The 18,856-nt window shown below is 38.8% G+C and overlaps 1 long non-coding RNA gene across 1 annotated transcript; it reads left to right on the top strand.

The window, feature by feature from the left end:
* The first annotated feature begins 9,424 nt into the window (after nucleotides 1-9,424).
* LOC309701177 lies at nucleotides 9,425-18,512 on the top strand. Its single transcript, XR_014274895.1, has 3 exons — nucleotides 9,425-9,610; nucleotides 14,627-14,795; nucleotides 18,456-18,512. It is a non-coding gene; the product is annotated as an uncharacterized lncRNA (long non-coding RNA).
* The last annotated feature ends 344 nt before the right edge of the window (nucleotides 18,513-18,856 follow it).

Genomic DNA, 18,856 nt, shown 5'->3' with positions numbered 1-18,856 from the left:
AAGGAGAACTGCACTTTAAAAATAGACAAGAATTTGAATGTGTTTCATGTTTCATTTTCTTTTAGAGATAATATTCAGTGAAACTGTTGCTCTACTTGTACGCACAGTACAGAGTGTCATTAGTTTGTGGATGCTTTGTACAATTTCACCTCTGTGTACCTGCATCAGAGACAGAATTCTTCTTAATCCAAATGACATTCAAGACATTGGGACAGCTTGTTCTGTCATCATTTGTTCTTTGCTTTAACCTTCAACATTCAGCTTAATTTCTGAAAACTGATTCTCATTGTTAGGCACAACAATAGCTTTTTATGAAAAACCCTCTTTAGTTGTAACAAAAGTTATATTATTTTCTATGATTAGCTCTGTGTTTCCAAAGGTGCTGTCTTTGGTTCAGTGGAAATGTGTTGTAATTAGAGACATCACGCTTAAAATTCATACTTAACAGTTTAAAGACGGAAATACTATGAACATTACCTATTATCCAAATTCACTTGCACTTAAATTTGTCACAAATTTTCCATGACAGGACTTCTGGCTATGCGCTAAGATAAATTTAGGTATTTCAGCATGTGAATAAGTACTTTTGCCAGGTCCTTTCAGTAAAATGTAGTAGTGTACCTTTTTCTTAGTACATTTTCATAATTGTATTCTCTACATTGTATATTTTAAGAACAGCTAAGGCTTTGACGTGTGTGATCTAGTCTGGCTGAACCTATTGCCAAAGCACTTACCTCAATTGTAACACTTTTGATTTATACTATATTAAAAGCCAACAAATAGTATATTTAAAATTCAGAAATTTAGATTTAGCTAAATCAAACAAATGCTTGCTCTGGTTTTACAACCAAATGCCATGAAAGGATAACTATTTTATGCATTTACTTGCCTATTTTGAATATGGAAAACTGCAGATATAGCATCTCCTAACATGTTGTACAGTTTAGCTTTGTATTAATACATGTTGTTGAATCAATTTAAGAATTCCAGTTTGATTTGGATTATATCTTCTGCAATCAAATATTCATACAATTCTGATGAAACTTGCATGCAAATATTTGTATAGAAATCAGCTCCATTGATATTCAGCATGTGTGATATGAAAGAAGTGTTGTAAATTTAAGGAATTAAACACGTGTTTATTTGTTGATGCTGTGCCAAATTACATTAGTGACGTTTTTCAAGATGTTTTTAATCTGATAAAAAGATCTTATATGATGTGATACCATGCTTAGAGGAGCATCTGACTCCTCTTGGCTGCACTGGCATTATTTACAGCAGCAGTTATGAGGGACTGAGCAAAAGGTTTAACGAACATGCGGATAATTGAGCAAGGTGAGATTAGGTTAAACAAGAGACGTCATTTACAATAAAATGGTGTTTATCACACAATATGCTGTTGAAAAGACATGTTAATTACTAAACCTTAGCTGAATCACAGATCAACAGGCAGGTGCACATTTGCACACTGAAACAAACATTGCTGGCTGGAAGAAGTCCTAAGGCAATTTGAGTGTGGGTGATTGAAATCCATACTCGACTTCCAATGTAAAAATATATTCCAAAGTTTTTCTGAAAATAACACGATGTCTGTTTTGTGTTTCTTTTCCTCTGCTGTGCCTCAGCAGGGAAACATAATCCAGGGCAAAGAGAGAGAGAAAGGAAATTTCTTGGTGTAAAACTGTAAGCTTGAAGGATAACCACTTGGGTTGTTGAAAACAGACTCCAGAAAGAAGGTTCATAACATAGCAGGCCTTGGTGACAGCATTCTGTCACTCAGTCATTGGTCACTGTTCCTTTAATATTTTTCACCTTTGTTCAGCTGCAATTTTTCACTATACATGGAGAAGTCTTTTTTTGTACTTGTGCCAATGAGTATTGTCAGCATTGGCTCTAGTGAAGTGCAAACACACCTTTGAACGTTTACTTCTCTCTGCCATTGTCAATAAAAGCAATGTCTTCCTATGTGTCACCTCTTGCAGCAGCTGCTCCACCCTCCAACCCCTTAGAAATCTCTCTCTCCTGTACTGGGAATAGTAAAAGATGCATGTTAAATGAATATCGCCATCTTATTGTAAATCAGAAACGGAGTTGATTAGACACAAGAGACGTGTGCAGCATAAAAAAGTGAGATCAAGCCAACATGTTCAGATTCATATTTTAAACAGACTTTTGCACATGGCTGAAGACGTCTTTATTTGCCTTTATTTAAATGTATTATGTTAAATCAAGCCACAACCTTGGCAAATGCCAGTTGAAATAACTTGACAAATGAGAATTCACAAACGGTTAAATTGATTGGCCAGTTTGTTTGTAACCAAAAAGCAGAACCAGTGCCTGTAAGACCCAAACATTGGTGTCATTAGCCTATTAAATGGCAGTTTTCAGATATTATCACTCCAGTAGATTTGGCTAGTGTCTCCTAGTTCACTAGCAGGCTGTTTCAACCTCGTTAAATTACGATGTTGGCACAGATAACAAATAAAAGCAAGGTAGAAGTGACAAAGTTGGTATTCAGTGGTAGTGGAGTCAGTGGTGGCATGAGACATTTGTTGCACTGGGGTTTGTGTCGCAGCTGCAACTGGTTTTTAGACTTTATTTTACAACTAATATGTGCTGCTTAATGGGCCACAAACATCCAAAGTTAGTGAGTAAACGTTAAAGCTCTTCATAGAAACTCAAAAAAACACAGTTGTCCTGCTGTTTATCCCCATTTTCCCCATTAATGTTCTGCTACATCTATTTTAAAGTCAATTATATATTTGTGGAAGTAAATGAATATTTTGCTAGCTTCAACCATGCATGAATATAACAACAGTGAAGCCAGATGTGAGTTTAAATGACTTTCTCTTGCTGCTTCAAACCTGCAGTGCCTTTGAAATCTGTGAATGGAAATATTTCACAGTATATAGTAAGTGATGTCTTTTACATTCAGACAGCAGAAAATTCATTGTTTGTGTTAGTGCAGGATGGCCATTGCCTTACAGATCTTCAGCTGCAACAAGATTCACATTCAGACAAAAGAAAATCTGAGTGCTGGTGTCACTTTGTTTGGAAGATGTGGAGGAAAAATAATAAAGATATGATCTAAATAAAGGCAAAATATGAATTTGTAGTGGATTTAATGGAGTAGAGTTTAAGGTTGATTGGTGTTTATCATGTATTAATCTGTTTAATCTGCCCTGAAAGTGGTGGCGTAAACAACCTCAAACACCACAGCAATTTTTTTTTGACAAAAACGTCATCATTCTAATTTCAAAGAAACGTCTCTTTGATTACAGAGCACAGATGCAACTTTTAGCAGCAGCAGCTGGAGTTGCCGCTTTCAGCTGTCTAAAGGTGTCTTATGTGATAATGAATCAGCCCCTTCCCCACAACACACAACCTGATTTTATTTGTTATGTTTAACAAAATTTGTTGCAATTCAGTTGGGTGAAAGATGCACATTTCAGTGTCATTTTGCACCATTATTCCCAACAGAAAGTAATATTAGGGCTATGTGCTATTTTAAACTCCAGTGTTTTGCAGCAGAACTGGCTGGGTATTTGATGTTTCTAATGCTTGAGAGCCACTTCTGGGTTTTCTACTTACCAGTGGCAAAGGGGGCTAACCCTGCAGTTTATCTTGGGCAGTATTTAAAGCAGCGATCAAAGCTGTACAAACCAATTGTCATCATGCTTCTCTGGAGGGAATTTTGAAGTACATTAATACTCCTTCTTTGGGAAATAATTGTGCCACTCTGTGACTTCATTAGGTCTCCTGGCTGTTTCAAAAGATGTTCTCTCTGGAGGTTGAAAGCCACATCGCTGGCAGACAGCATCCCAAGGGGCTGAATGAATAAAAAAAAAGGAGAGATTATAATGAGATTGAGTTAGCCATGACCAGAATTGGGCTTTTCATTATCCCACTGGCTGGAGAGAGAAAGAGAGAGAGAGCAAGAGAGGGGGACAAGGCTGACAAAAAGAAATGTGTTGTTGCAGGACCTGCTCGCCATCTGCCAACTGGGTCCAATGGTAGGCAGCCAATGCATGCTTATCATTTCCATGGGTATCAAAGGGGCCTCCTCTCTGGAGATTTCACCATTAAAACCGCAAGCGCTAACCCCGTACAAAGAGCGAAACACGCATTTAATTCAGAGGTAACAGTTTCTGTCAATTTAGCAAATCAAAATCAGGGGCAGCATAAAAAAACCTTCAATTACTTCAATTTTTATGATGCGTACGGCAGTATCCCAAAAGAGTATGCATCAACCAGAAGGACTTTTTTATTAGCTATGCTTTTATAAATAAATATATATATTTTTTCAGTGTCTGTGGCAGCAGTGAATCAAAGGTCAGGAGCATTGATCGTGACCTGTTCCTTTGGCCAGTTATTTAGAAGTGCCACATATTGTCTGTGTGAAAAAAGGAAAAAAAGGAGAAGAAAAATCAATAGGTTTCCATTATCTGGTTGGGCAGTGTCACTGGCCTGTCAATGATCCTGTTACAGCGGCGGTACAAGGGTGACACGGGCCCACACTCAATCGCTGCTGACAAGAGGAAAACATGCTGACAGGCACCGGGAACAAGTTGGAACACAGATTTGCACTTCAAGCAGCCGTCCGAGGAGGTATCGTGCAAGGCCACCACGTGGCAGAGGGGGTGAGCTGGGTTTGGGTGGATGTGTAGGGGTTGATATGTGGGGGTGGGGGTGCTGGGGAGGAAGGCGGGTGATTCCCAGCCAGCCTCCTTCTACTGTCTGACTGTCTAGCTCTCAACCACAAATGCTTTTATCCTCCTATAAATTATTCACCCCTGGATACACCAAAGGAAACTCGCTTGCACTGATTGTGGCTGAGGGGAGATTCATCAAACCTATGCCCCAGTCTGCATCCACTGCAGCTGCCTGGACACTCCTGCAAACTTCTCCAAATCTCACCTACTCTATGCAATATAAATATGGGTTATGTTAAGCATGAGCATTGGAATACCCATGTTTTTTGGGCTTTGTGAATGGCCTCAAAAGGAAATTTGCCAAATCTTTGTATTTACAGGTATTAATCATTTTCCATAGTTATTGACTTTCTGACACATTAGCTCTTCACCTACAAAGAAAACAAGAGTCAGCTTTCATCAGTCAGTCCAGATGGCCAGTCAGAAATTAAGGAAGACATCAACTGTCTCTTGAAAGAACATGAATCAATATATTTTGACAAGGATCAAATGTGCTTCAGATGAACCTTTTTGCCCTCCCAAAGCAGTCTTTCTCCTCTTGTCAAACCTCTTTATTTTTGTTTGTCTACATATAATGATCACATTTCCAATGACTCTTGATTTTAGCGACTACTTTTACCAGCATAATGAAACTGAATGCAATTCACCGGATAATCATCTGCGGTCTAAAGTCGACATATAGCTAACAAAATACTATACGATATACTTTGATTCTGTGTGCCCAAGTCGTAGCCAGCGTGCGCTACTTTTCATTCTTTTTATTTTCATAAAACAGGCCTTGGGACACTCGTGACGTCACGTCCCTGGTTAGAGAAAAATACCGCCCTTCTTTTGTTTTCTTTTTCAATTACACATACATATGTGTACATTTTTTTCTTCATATGTAGCCAATTCTGTTCATAATGACTGGGGAATTCAGGTTAATATGTTGACAAGGTTTAACAACAGCGGGTCATGTTGCACAACACGCATGGCTGGCTCCGTTCACTCCAGCAGCTGACAGGTCCTAATCATGCGCTGCCCTAAAGGCACTGAAGCAAAAGAGGGTTTTAATCACTGAATTATAGACCAGCAGCGAGGCTTCAAATTGAGACGTAATTAAAGTCAAAGTTGCAGTAATTGTTTCAGCTAATTGGGCAGACAAGTGCATTATGGCGCGATTACAATATCTGCAGTAGTTCCCAGGGTTTGAGTTTTTTTGTTTTGTTTTTTTAAATATTATTATGGAGAAATGAGGCATAACCTTGGTTTCTGATATGAAACATGTCAATAATAGGTTACGATTTATACTTTATAATTTAACATTTTAAAACAGAGGAAAAAACTCACAATTAAAATAAAAAGCTTACAAGCAAGAGCTCACCCCTTTTGTGGTATTTTAATTAATTAAGTTGTGTAATTTTTCTTCTATGGCTTCACCTATTAGTTCAGTTGAGCACCTCTCTCACATGAATTTAAATAAGTATCAGCATCAATGTGTCATTTACAGTAAGGAGATTAATAATGCAGTCAACACGTCGTCCTCGGAGGTGATGCGGCACCTAAGGCAACATCATTATTTCCTATTAATTACTCCGCCAACCAAATGCCTTTAGAACTGGAGCTGCAGTAGGTGTGATGGGGGGAAACTGGTCTGGGAGCAGCTGCCCTGTATCCCGCCGGGCTCAGCCTGACCTCCTTTTTTTTCTCCCCCTCTTCTTCTTCTCCTTTTACATCACTAAACTGGAGGCTTGACAAGCCCTATAGGAGCGCAGAGATTTTGATTTGGATGAGGGGAGAAATGTAGAATATGAGCCAGAAATGACGATTCAGACAGCAGTTCGGGTGAAGCCAAAGAATCAATTGTCGAAAAAAAAAAAATCTGATCTTTAGCGTGTCTGTTTTGGGGCGGAAGTGTCTGTAGTGATCCATCATATTACACCCGGGCTGCTGGAACCGCTTTCCTCTTAAACATGCACTTTCACCCACGCTGATTCAATCTTTTTTATTTCATTATTTATTTTTAAATTATATTTTATTTCTGAGACTTTTACCACAAAAATAGTAATAATAATAAAATAATAGCAGCTAATAAACGTTTGGCAACCATTAACACAGGAAGTAAATCTATTTACGGGTGTGACTGTATCCTTGTAATCACGTAGAGGGGTGTGAAACGGCTCTATGGGATTAAAAACTGTTTACTAACCACTGGGCCTATGAGCTTTTATGTGTTGACTCCAATGTGTACCTTCACCATTGAACAGTAGGGGGCGCTGTTCGTTTCGTCCTGAAAGCCAGGAGGAGAAACACATCAGCCGTTTTGCACAAAGTGGCTCCACTGAAACCGATAATCAACAATAATAAGCAGCCAGATAAAAATAAAATAATAGTAGGGAATTGAGAAAAATCACAAACTCGGTATAGTCTCCTTTTTTAAAATTTCTGCATCAATTCAAGCTGTCAGAAGCGCTACTGTTCAATGTATTGTGATATCTTTAGATATACATATCGCAGGATTATCTGTCAGGTCTAGGTACACGGGCCTTTTACAGTTTGACGGACTCTTTTTTTCTTTCCTCTGAAAGATAAAGAACAGTAGCAAAAGCCAACTTGACTTCCAGACCCCCTTATAAGGCCTTCTTTTTTGGTTGATTCATTTAATTATTTTTCGATACTATTTTATGTGTTATTTATGAATCTATTGTGGCTACTGAAAGATCACATCCCCACCTTGCTCTCAGGACGCACACGTCTCCAAAAGCTACACAGACTGTCTCATCATCACGCCAGTAATCAAACGTATCTCAGAACAAAAAAAGAAAAGAAGAAAAAGAAAAAAAATCCTTCTTTTTTTCTTTTGTCGCACTGAGGGAGAAATTTAATTACAACCTCGGGTGTATGCTGGCATTGAGGAGAAAAAAAATCCAGGCGACAAATGAATATACAGAGCAAATGACAAAACATGAGGGGGAATAACTGACAGATGAAAAGACAGAGGATGTGCAGCTAACAGGCAAAACGCGCCGGTACAAAGCCGCGCACACCTTTGAGAGCAAGAGTTTGTTTTATTGCACTTCTCCCGGGTTGCATCTCCTGTCGATTTGCAGAAAAAGAAGGGGGGATAAGCGAACATGCCCTGTTTAAGAAACAAACATGCAGATTAGATGGGATTCTGACAACACACAGCTCAGACTTCGTGTCCCACAGCTCATCTCTCAACAATGAGAAAAAAAAGAGAGAGAGGTTTGAAAAATCCACTCAGCGCGCGCTTGACAACACTTACCGTCATTCTGCAAACAGTAAATGTAAATAATGAGGTGGCATCTGGAAATAAATAGGGGAAGTCAAGACAGACTGATAACAAGTCTCGTCCGCTTAAGACCCAATGGGTGTCACTGAAAAGCTTTATATAGATGCCTCTGAATAATAATATTAATAAAAAAAAACAATAATATGATAAACGTGAATTTGATGGATTTGGCAACCAAATATATATATATATTATTTCTAAAAAAAATCTAAATTTAAATCACATTCAGTATAAGTGGATCAGGGCGTAGCCAGCAGGAAGCCTTTCTTACAAAGAAAGAGAGAGAGAGGGAGAAAAAGAAAGACCTCACAAGGCTTGTGTAACATTTACTTCAAGTGCGGGGAGTTGTCACCTGTGATGTGGTACCAGGCTACATGTCAGCAGAAGCAGCACTCACTCACCTTCAGGGATGCTCCACTGTGGACTGCCACGACCAACAGCTGCACCACTGACTGAACACAGCTACACAAACGCGCACGCACCTTCTGCACACCTTCTTATTCCAGCTGGACGGGTGTGACTCACACGTGACCACGAACATCTCCTAGAAGTAAGCGGTGTCTCAGCAGCAATGAAGGAAGTTCCAAGAATATTTACTTGAGCACTTCGTCTGCGTGCTATAGGCTGTGTTTCTGCTCTTGTGTATTTCAGAGAGAAAAGTTGCGCTTCGGCTGCTTCAGTTTGAATAACTTACAGAAGCGGAAAAAAAACAAGCAAAATACACTTAAGTGCACCACTAACAATCCCCAATGCTGGCTGAAGATGCGTTTACATTTCTAAATAAATAAATTATGTATACTTTGTTGTTTTTGTGGTTTACTTTTTATATTTTTGGATTTTGTATTGCTGTTTTAAATGTTGTTTATGGTTATGGTTTATGGTGTTTTAAACCACCAAACAGCAATCTATGAAATAATACTAATCAATAATAAGAATTAAACAAACTTCACTTTCATACTTTTGACTTCGCGATGGGTTATTTGCTAATTTTAATTTTTTTTCCCTTTCAAAAAGCGATAAATACAGCCTAGTGCCGTTTTAAAATCTGAGTGATGTTTCTGTAATCTTGTTTAATGTATTTAGTTTTCAGCTGACACACAACAGGTTATTTAATGTGGCACTATCAACTTGCATTCATTCAACTAAAATCTAACGTACATCAATTTTTTATATGCAGACAATTTCTGCGTGGATATGTGATCTTGAGATTCAAATTTCAAATTTGCAGTAAATCTCACCGCAAAGTTTATTTTATTGTGAGAAATGAGAGTCAAAAAACGTAAAATATAAATGGTTCATTAAATAAACACATAAGCAAAAATAAAATTATTGTTATTCATTTTTCCTCAACATCCTTCCTCAACCGCCAGGCAGGTTTGAATAACGGTCACGTGACACACTATTTGGTCACGAGGTCATTCCGGAAATTTGGGTTAATTACGCGGTGTTCTAATTTTACTCTAATTCTTCACCATGAAAGCTCTGTTTTAAATGAATATTTAAAATAGAGAAATATAGATTTTTTTTTTTTTTTTTTTTTTGCGGATTTATTCCTGCATGCAGTATACGAGCTTCAGTCTGAAGGATGCCATCAGATCATCGCGAGGTACAGAAAGTTTATGCTGTTGGTGCCAGATACAAGCTGTTTTCTGAATGCCATTAGCTCATTCCAAGGTTTGGTAGAAGTATCACAGTAACTCAGCAGTGGGCTGTACCTGACATTGCATAGCCCTCTGGCCAAGTCGAGGGGTTTTCAACCTGCAGGTGGACGTCACCAACATGGTCTCTAACAAAGTCAGATGCGTCACAAACAGGAAAGAAAGAAATGAACAAGATCTGCTTCTTAACTTGAATTTCCATTTGAATGTCCATAAATTAGCTTATTGGTGCGAAGACTGATTTCTGAACTTTAATGTAGCAAGGACAAGAAAATGATAGTCACTACAATAATAATGCGTTTTTGTTTGTTTGTTTGTTTGTTTTAGACATATAGCAATTATTTCTGGGGATTGTGAAAACCTACAAATATTTAGAAAGTGCATTTGCAGCTGTATGGACATGAAAGCATGACTGATAAATACAGAGTGGTGTCAGATTAAAATAAAAACTAAGATAAACCGGCTCACAACCTGCTGGAAAGGTTTCAGTGCATCTTAGTGATAAATCTTCAAGTGTCTGGAATTTTACTGGACGAATGAACACCAAAAGATCTCTCAGTTGGTGTTTTGATCATCATGTCAGTCCACAAACTGAAAAAGATGATCGGCTTGGTTGAGAGCTGTTGACTGCAAAGGCCGTAGTGCATCATTTTCACACTCTATTCAATGATCCTCACCCATGGGGACCTTGTTTACCATGAATGGACCAAAAGTGGACTCTAGCCATGCCAATCAAGCACTAAGAATGGCCTAAAAAAGATCCACAATACCACAGATTCAAATATTTTAGTGGGACAGGACAAAGATCACTGGCATAACTCAATAAAAAAGTATACAGTAAAATCACTGAAGGCTACACTGATGTTCTCTATAAGGAGTTTGGGATGTTGCCTTCAAGAGTGCTCTTTAAAGCCCAAGCTTGCAGAGTATCCAAAGAAAACTAGGCTTTATTTCAAAGGCAATCTGATGATTTTATAATGTCCATAGGCGTGACTGGACATGCTTATCCAAGAAGGGTGTTTTCTGCAGGATCTGCTGAAAAGGGAATGGTTTCTGTGAGCTTACCTTTTAATCTCATTTGAACACTTTATACATGCAGGGTTTTGTCCAGTTTAATATACAGTAATTGTTGTAATTAATTACTTAACTCATTTTTGTGGACTAAACATAGCAGACAAAATAATCCTAATTCCTCAGTTCATGTGGGTGTATGTAAGGTCGCAAGCCAAAAAAACAAAACAAGGTAATGAACCCCTGATTTTTACTGCGTGACACTGAATTAAAAACACACGTGACCTTCTCTAAATTTAGAATTTTTCTGCACCCCGCTAATTTGAGTATTCATTATTTCCTCATAACTCGTAGGCTAGTGTGAACAAATCATTATTCTGCTATTTAAATGTCTTTCATTTTTCTTGGCCAATTTCCCGCTCTGTGAAGTGTAACAGTATGTAGTGACAGCAGCCCCACAGGTCTGAACATTACAGGCAGCTGTGCATCGAATCTCCCCAGCAGCCTCATTATTCTATTCTCCTCCAATATCCAAGGTTGATCTAATCACCAGATCAACAACGGGAAGTGCAAGAGAACAAATAATGGAGACAAAATGAACAAATGATTAGTATGCTGTGAAAAGTACTATACATTACTTATTTAGCATTTAGATAACTATCTATCCTGAGGAGCAAGCTTCAAAGTTGAACTCAGTTTAGGCGAGGGGGATTAATTCTCTCTGCTGCATGCTTCATTGAATCTCTCATTACCAAACTTTGTCTGTATTGATGTTAGATTTGATTGAAGATTAGAGCATTTAGCAAATCTTGCTTTTCCGCATGTATCAGGCTTTTTCAAGCGCGGCGCACCGCTCGCTGGTCAATACCCTCACTTTTATCCAGTGTCTGCTTCATTTAAACTTAATCAACTCCATCAATGAACTGGAACAGCGAAATGTCCCCTGGAACAATAGCTTTTGTTGGATAATGCTTTGGTCTTATTCCCAACCGGGTGGCGATAAACCTAAAATTACACTATGATGAACTATTTCAATCAATATGATAATGGAAATTGGCTTGGGTGACTCTTTGCAGGGCTTAAGGAGGCAAGCTAAAGCCTATGTGACATTAATACATCTCCATGCTCTCTCCCTGCTGTTGCAACCCCCCTATCTCACTTTATTGTCCCATCTTTTCAGTGACATTGACTACACCATATTGCAAAGCGCCTGGTTGTTTAATGATCTATCTGCACAAGGGAATGCTTGTGCTGAAATGGATGCGCAAGCCGATGGTCTCACGCATTGTTTTCCAACTAAATTATAGGCTCTATACTTTGTTTCCTGTAGTGGCTCAGCGGGGTGTAGATCAATCATTGATGGCACCGTTGTAAAGCAGCTACAACGTGACTTTTGCTGCTCATTTGGACGTTTTGTCCTTGTGCGGCATCCAGTGCCTGTTATAGGCTACAGTTCATCATATTTATACTGCCACCAAAAGACCAATTTCATGAGCCTAAGCAAGGAAAACGCATGCCCCACATCTGTTGCATACTAATAAATATGCCACCTTCTGGGACAATCCAGGAGTGATCATAATGATCGACTGCCAAGTGATATGACTTACCATAAACCTGTTTATTTGAAAAGTTTCCTCTAAGCCAATAATAGTCAAATTTATTTTGGCATCTATTATTATTTTTGAAAAAAATGATTTACCCAATGTGCACAGCTGTTTTTCCTCTCATCGTTTCAGATACCAGCGTTGGCACATGGAAAGAGATGGATGCCTTTGTTGTTTTGCTAGAAGAGCGCAGTTATTACTGGAGCTTAAAGTCACAGCTGTCCTTTTGCAGGGAGTCACTGATCTGCTCCATCTCCCATTAATTACATGTACTGATTAAGTTATGGTTCGGTTTTTGAATTAGAGGCATGTATTTGTCATTTAATTTGGATTTTGAGAGAAGTTATATAGTTCTGCCGCAGAGCCAAACACCATATTTATACAGACAGGTGACAAATCAAAAGTGGTGGGTTTGGAGTCTCTGTTGTGCTGCACAAGCTTTTTGCTCCCATTATTTGGGAAAATTTATTCCCTGAAAAACTGTCTCTTATTAATCCAAATATCAACCAAACTGAAGACCTATAGTAGGTGATGGACTGACGTGTCAGATAACACTCTTGACCACCATCATCAAAACAACAAACAGTATATATAGGGATATTTTTTGAGAAAAATGGTTTTCCCATCCATCCATAGACTCGTAGAAGGTGAATCTGTTATGGTGGCATGTGACGGATCAACACTTTAATAAACACTTACTTTACCTACATAACTGTTTGTAGATAGACAGCATGACAGCGCTCCAGAAGCGAATCTCCCTCTGTTTACTCATACCAGTATAAACCTCCCTATTAACCTCAGTTAATGTTAATAGTATTGCAAATAAGCTAAACGCATCAGTTTGACCCACAGAAAACACAGCCAACTAAGACAGACCAATGATATTGTCCGTATTGATATTCATCAGTATTGTGAGTCTTGATGTCTGTGCAAAATATATTCTTTCAAAAAACAAACAAACTCCTTTTTATTTATAATTTTAACGAGATTTACTCGTTGTAATATGCAAGGAGTTGCACATAACCACTGTGGTGTTATTGTAACAGTATTATCCAATAGGAGGCAAGGTGCGGGAGTGAGGGGCATCTTGGGATACGTGAGTTGTGCTGTGTTTAGATTTTCACTGGAAGGTCATAAAAGAAAGTTCTACACAAGAGTGCAGTTAGTCTCACGCTTGTTTTCTGATAGAAAACGCAACAACCACAACACTACGATTGTTGCTCACAGTCGCAGTCGTCTACCTGTGCAATTCTCCTCGTTAAGGGGTGTTTATGCACCTTTCATCGTATTGTTTTGTCTTATACGGTCTGCAAATCTTTGTCTCTCTGCTCTCATAACCTTGCTTACATGTATCCAGTGCAGCTGACAAGACAAATAAAAATACAGTATACCACGCGCTCACTGCTGAGCATCATAAAAATGTCCGTAACAGAGAAAACAGGAGAACTCTGTAGCTCCTACTGATCAACAGATAAATTAATAACGTCCAAAAAATAATGCAGGTGTAACAATATTTTAATCTGATTTCTAATCTTGATGGAAGAGTACTGATTGGCTGAAAACAAACTGCCGGTCAGAGAGGTTGTAGTCAGGCTGCGTAAGGCTGGTTATCAGTGTTAAAATTGATGCTAAGTTTGCTGAAACTTGTTAAGATATGAATTGGTTATCACATATATACAAGAAAAAAGCCAAAAAGAGTTTATCAGATTAGTAGTAGTTTCTCTGCAGACTACCTTTAAAAGGTTTAAAACTTGAATCTGACGATAAAGATGTCACATACCAGAATGTGTTTTATTCTCCATTTTAGTGCATTTAAAGCCTAAATGCTTATCTGCATTGTAATGGATAAACATGGATCAAGTTGAAGCACGGTTCGTGAAAGAGTTGGCCATTCCCCTGCCTCGCTAACCTTCTGCCTTCTTCAGCAGCCAGTGTCAATTAGCCTGTCCTGTATCTTAACCGTGTGAAGTTGCTGCCATGTCACCATCATCCAGCAAACATGAAACACCAGATGTGTCGTTTGACACTTTTGAATATGTTGTTTGCCTTTGTTTCCGTGTTTTACTCCCGGTGCTGAAAATGATTTGAGAGGACAGACATGCACAACAGATACAGCACCTTGAACATCAAAGACCGGCGCTGCAGTATTAGTAACGGTGTGTCTGTGTTTCTGCTGTAACTCTGCACGCGCTCACATACACACACACACACACACACACGGATAAAGGCTTGTGTGAGTCTGCGTGCACGTCTGCTTGCCTTCCAAAGGAAAGCATCCGAGACAGCCCAGAATATAAAAATTTACAGGCCTCTTTCCTGCTTTGTCTGTCTCCTTTCCCATTCTCTTAGGTGAATGGGGGCCTGAGTGATAGACCGAGAACCTTTCATCTCACCCAGTGAGTGTAAATAGCTGTCATGTTTGATTGGCGGTTTGACGTGCACGTGATGCCCTGGAAGAGGGGAAGAAATTCAGTGAGGACGCGGTGCATGACGGTTTCTCTGTCTGCAAACTAAAGAGGTAATGAATGAGTAATTGCACAAAAATCTGTGTTCTACATTTTGTCAAATGTGATTTCTCAGAGTTCATGTGGAAGAATCTGCAGCTTGTACTGTACAAGATTGAGTCTGGGCTGACTCACAATGGCTTTTAATCTCGTCATATTTCAGAGTTACTAAACAGAATTTTAAAAAGTGAAATACTTTTATTTGAATCTGCTCAGCATATTACAGCCTGTAGAGCCCCTGGAGCACAATTATACTTAAAGTTACTTATCATAATTGCCAACTTTGTTATGTACCCAGGAATATTAAGCATGTTTACATCGCTAAATTGTGTTTTACTTGTTTAAAGTGAAAGCGGTGAACTTTCAGTATATAATTCAATCTACTGGTTCTAGCAATAGAGAGGAAAGGTTTACAATAATGCTGAATTATGTGCTGTGTTTCATGCTACAATCAGTGATGTTACTGATTGACTGCTTCACATTGGGGAGGTATGAGAGGTGGGGGGGTTTAGCTGAGTAGATCTGACGTAGAACTGGATCCAAAGTAATCTGCCAGTGCCTTTTGTTTTAAATGTTTTGTTATTATGTTCAATGGGAATAAATTTTTTTAAAATGCAAGTTATGTTAAAGTGAATCCTTAGTGTTAATTCAAATGTGTTTAAGTGTGCAAACAGATTATTTTGAAAGGGCTTGGGTTAGTTGGTTTTCCATTTGGTTCACACAGAAAATATCTTCTCGCTGGCTGACATTTTAATGCAGATGTTCATGGTCCTCAGAGGATGCACGTCACCCGACTTTAGGAGACAAATATAGCAACACCAGCACAGTGGTGCAGGTGGCAGCACTGTCACGTCACAATAACAAGCTTTTTGTTGTGGAGTGGGAATGGTTGTTTGTCTGCATGTGTTGACCCTTGACAGACTGGCAGCCTATGCAGGCGGTACTCTTTCACCCACTGAGGGTGGGATAGGCTCTAGCCCACCCATAACTATGGCTGGATAAAAAGTTATGAAAGGGGATGTGTTTAATCTTAATATTTGTGCATTTGGTATATTTATGGTCCATATCTTTTAAACTAGAATACATATATTTTATCTCCATAAACTATTCCATGAACTGCCTTTAAAATCTCTTGCTGTTGGTGTTTTTATGTCGATGTACATGAAAAAAAATAGAAAATTCAATTCCAGGAATAAAAAGCAATGCATTAAATTCCATGACTGTGCTGTGTGAACAGTCCTCTGTATATTGCAGTTACCCTAGTTTTGATCAAAAAGAGTTAATGTATCACTTTAGCATACACTGCCCACCGAGAAGCATGATGGCTCTGTGGTTTGACATATATTTCATTGTTTGGCCTCAGAATGATAACGCTGATGTATTTTACAATGGACTTTTGCTTTGATTTAAAACACCAAAAAAGCATACCACTCTCATCTGCACTCCAATGGCCTGGAATTGGCAAGAAAAAAGCTATTTAACTAAAGAGAATATATGCATCAAATGAAAAGCAGATGAAAAAATATGCAATTATGTTCCTGATTGGGTTAAGTATTTCTCTGCCAGCACATGCCAGCTACCACTAGAACCTTTCCCAAATGGTCTGCTTCCAGGCTTGGGCGAAGCCCCAGAAAACATCACATCAGAATGGTGCCATCTAGATGTTTCCTCTGATCCATGGCCAGTGTGTCTCCCCATTCCTCTCTCCTCTTTGCTACGCTCAGCCCCTCTCTGCGTCCCAGATAATGGAGCTCAGCTTCTGTCTGCCAAAGGGTCCGTAGCTGCCCGGGAGTAATGACCTGAGGGGGTACTTTGTGACAACCAGGGTATAATAATGCCTGCAGCTACGGACAAAGCAGACCCCGGGGGTCAATTTTTAAATACTTTTATGTTTTTCATCGAGGATAAGAGTCATCTATTTTTATTGCAGGCTATATACAATATGTACACAGCAGAAACAACACATTTATTCCAACCAAGGGAAGCACAGTGTGTTTAATGTTGTTCATTTCAACAAAATGTAGTTAAGTTTTGATAGAACGACATAGTTGTGAGCTAGCTTTATTGACAAAACATCATCCACTATTCAAGAGTTTATCTTGTCTGTAGGCCACAGTGCTTCAGATCAAAATAGTGTTATTGAGGTGCGCAAGGGAATATGGAATCACCTGCGAATGAAAGGCTTCTCCTAATGGGTTAATTGTAACAAAAGCTCGGGGTCTTGCCCCATTGAACAGAAGAGGATTGTGGAGCACAGACCTGTGGAAATGATGTCAAGCAATGTGTTGCCTGCTTTGCCCTGAAGGGCCAGAGTTTGTCTGTCAGCAGTTAAATGCTTACCTCCTACCCCTCCCCTAACACTCAACAATCAATTTACCTCCTCGGGGTCTATGAACCCAAAGATTTGACCTTGCAGACTCAAGCTTTGTTTCCTCCCTCATCTCTCACACCTCAAAGAGTTCTTATTATAAAATAAAGAAAGGGGAGTTTGAAGTTAGGCCTCATTCAGTAGGCTAGTAGGTGAATTTTCTGTTGCCAAAACCACAGGAGGAAACTTGATAAAGGTAATTTTCAATTGATCTCTAGTTTCATGCCAGCCTTTATTCCTAGAATTGAACTCTGAGTTGTTTTATTTCAGTTATTAAAATTAAGTGCTTAAAGGAAAGCCAGGTAGGGTGGGAAATACTGTTTTTGTATTCTATAAATATTTAACTTGTTTGCTTACAAAGGAGAGCCACACTACATGTTTCCAGCTAGAAGCAGGTAGAAACCTATAATGTGGCTCTCTTAATGTGGAATTATCTGGTGTTAATGTAGTGTAGCAGCTCTAAAAGTAACTAGTTTTTAAAATGTATAAATCTACAACTTGCAATAAAAAACGGGTAAATCATTATTACTTGAACTTTGAGGTGCTTTTACACTGTCTCTGTTTCCACTCTTTATGCTAAGCCAAGCTAACTGGATGATAGCTGTGTGTTCATTGACTGTGTGAAAAAGATGGACAAAGTTTTTGGTCAAGCGCCTTAAACACGCATTCTCTCTAATGGCCAGCAGGAGGCAACACCTCAGATGGCAAAGATGTCCAGCTGTATAGAAATCTATTGGAAGGTGTCCATGGGCTCCCTTCATCTGTGGCCACAGCAGACACTTTCCTGATCAGTTTATAATCTAAAACACTAGTTTCTCATTTTCCTGAATACAAAATGATCTGCATTTTGTTAATTATGATCCCAATTTGAGTCCAAAACAACGTTAAAGGAACCTTTACTTTTAGGGCTGACCTGAAGCTATGCTAAGCCAAGCTGCATACCTCACGGAAAAGATTGGAAACCATATCAATTCTTAAACCTCAGCAATAAAATTCAAACGTGTATTCTCCAAATGTCAAAGTATTTATGACTGTTACATAAAAAAGTTAATTCAGTAGAATTTGATTAAGAGTCAGCAGTGGCATTGTTGGTTTTGTTAATTTGTTTACTTTTAATCATCAGCAGAACATGCGCGCCAATGCCTCTGCATGCTTCTGCAGTAACAGATTATACGTCTTCATTTTGGATAGTTTTCCATGTGTCTTACGGCCAGTATTCATTTCAGTAAAGTAAACCGTAGTTTTAGTTTTAAGTTTAGTTTATAGTTAATTATAACAACTTTGATTCACACTTTTGTTTTGGCAGGTTGTGCGTGCCAGCAGAAACCATTCATGAAAGATGCACCCCTGAGGCTTACAGAGGTACACTCCATCATCTGCTAAGCAGGTAACTACTGTATATTTTATAGAAGAACAAAGCCAGCTCCTGATGAATGACTGTGCTATAGGTAATGAGCTTTTTACCTAGAAACAAATGTTTCGCGCTCAAAAATGTATCAAAACTGAAAATCAGGTTTTAGTGTTTATATGTTGTACAGTTGATTTACTTTTATGTTTATGGGTGCGCAGCCTGGAGATGCCTCTGTGTCAATCAAAGACTTCAAGTCCCAAGATTTATTCAGTCCCCCTCCCATTTGTACAGTAACCAATGGAGGGAGTACACACCCAGCAAGGTGCTAGCTAATTGGGCATACTGAGAATAGAAAA

This window comes from Aulonocara stuartgranti (genome assembly GCF_965226115.1).
Source record: "Aulonocara stuartgranti genome assembly, chromosome: 23".
Lineage (NCBI taxonomy): Eukaryota > Metazoa > Chordata > Actinopteri > Cichliformes > Cichlidae > Aulonocara > Aulonocara stuartgranti.
The sequence above is the reverse complement of the archived record's forward strand: the minus strand, read 5'-3'. Positions and strand labels throughout refer to the sequence as shown.